A 1,826-nucleotide genomic window follows, 5' to 3' on the forward strand; every position below is an offset into this window, starting at 1 on the left:
AGTGTTATGGGGATCCTGTGGCTGGTAGTGTTATGGGGATCCTGTGAATGGTAGTGTTATGGGGCTCCTGTGAATGGTAGTGTTATGGACTCCTGTGGATGGTAGTGTTATGGGGCTCCTGTGGATGGTAGTGTTATGGGGCTCCTGTGGATGGTAGTGTTATGGGGATCCTGTGGCTGGTAGTGTTATGGGGCTCCTGTGGTTGGCAGTGTTATGGGGCACCTGTGGCTGGCAGTGTTATGGGGCCCCTGTGGCTGGCAATGACCGTTATGGTGGTCCCTATGGCTGGCAGCGTTATGGTGGTCCCTATGGCTGGCAGCGTTATGGTGGTCCCTGTGGCTGGCAATGACCGTTATGGTGGTCCCTGTGGCTGGCAGCGTTATGGTGGTCCCTGTGGCTGGCAGCGTTATGGTGGTCCCTGTGGCTGGTAATGTTATGGGGGCTCCTGTGGCTGGCACGTTATGGCTGCAGGTGTGACTTCTCAGGAAGCCTGTGTGGGTGGAGCACTGCTGTGGATTGCTGTGTTCTGGGGCTATTTCCCTGGCACTGTGACACTACAGATAAACTCCCCATCACACCCGCTGTGCAGCGACACCAGGGATCCGCTATCATTAGTGAACAGCTGATATTTTACTACTGCAATTTGACAATGCGCCGCTAGAGGTCACTGCCACAATGCTAGCTCCACAGTGCAGGAGCCGCACAGCCCGGGGCACGCAGCGCGCACTCACTGACTTCTGCGCGAACCTCGGGACTGATGACATTGGGCTGTAAATACAAGGGGAGGCGCGGCCTGTGACGTCAGGTGACCGCCCTCTGTGCAGGCTGATGAAGCGTTCTGCAGGAACACATGTCAGAGCTCCAGTGGCGCAATCGGTTAGCGCGCGGTACTTATACAGCAGTACAATGCAGAGCAATGCCGAGGTTGTGAGTTCGAGCCTCACCTGGAGCAGATATTTTTCCTACCTATTTTGTATAGTAATTTATTATTGTGTCTTGTAATCGCTGGAGGAATGTATGTGAGCTCCGCAGACACCAGGGAACATGATAGAAGGCAGAAGTGCATACACCTGCGCAGGGAAGGGGCGAGAATTCAACAGGTGACGGGACACTACACATTACATCTCTACAGAATTTTTATTTAATTTAATTTAATTTAATTGTATATTTTACTATTTAATTTTTCTAGCTTTATAGGTAAATAGAAGAAAGAAGAACAAGATAAATAGGTGGATCTATGCATGGAGAGATGGATGGATGGATAGATAGATGGATAGATTAGATAAATAGATCGAGGGATAGATAGATAGATAGATAGATAGATAGAGAGATAGAGAGATAGATAGATAGATGGATAGTATAGAAGGAATGGTGAATTTTGGTATTATCATTTTTATCTTTCATTTTTTTTCTATATAGATATAGTTCACAGTTCCTGTATGGCACAACAGCTGCTGGGAGTTGTAGTGCAGGGGAGGCGTTTTACTGATAATTATGTAGCTATGATAGAACTATCTGCCCTTTTACTCGATGGTAAAAATCCACCCTGTTTGATTGTTTCATAGAGCTATTAAATTATGGAAATAAAATGCATCTAATGAGGACGGAGCAGATTGAGTGTATGGTAAGAGGAGTCGTCACGTGAGCATTAGAACACTCAGAACGTTTGCAACACTCAGAACGTTCGGATCGCTCAGAACACGTGAACGTTCGGAACACTCAAATGCTCAGAACACTCAGAACGTTTGGAACGCTCAGAACACTCAAAAGCTAAGAAAGCTCAGAACGTTCAGAACGCTCAGAATATGGGAACCCTCAGAACGCTT

The 1,826-nt window shown here is 47.3% G+C and overlaps 1 non-coding gene across 1 annotated transcript; it reads left to right on the top strand.

The window, feature by feature from the left end:
• Nucleotides 1-858: 858 nt before the first annotated feature.
• TRNAI-UAU (transfer RNA isoleucine (anticodon UAU)) lies at nucleotides 859-952 on the top strand. Its single transcript has 2 exons — nucleotides 859-896; nucleotides 917-952. It is a non-coding gene; the product is annotated as a tRNA-Ile (tRNA).
• Nucleotides 953-1,826: the final 874 nt, after the last annotated feature.

The sequence above is a fragment of the Anomaloglossus baeobatrachus genome, chromosome 3, assembly GCF_048569485.1.
Source record: "Anomaloglossus baeobatrachus isolate aAnoBae1 chromosome 3, aAnoBae1.hap1, whole genome shotgun sequence".
NCBI lineage: Eukaryota > Metazoa > Chordata > Amphibia > Anura > Aromobatidae > Anomaloglossus > Anomaloglossus baeobatrachus.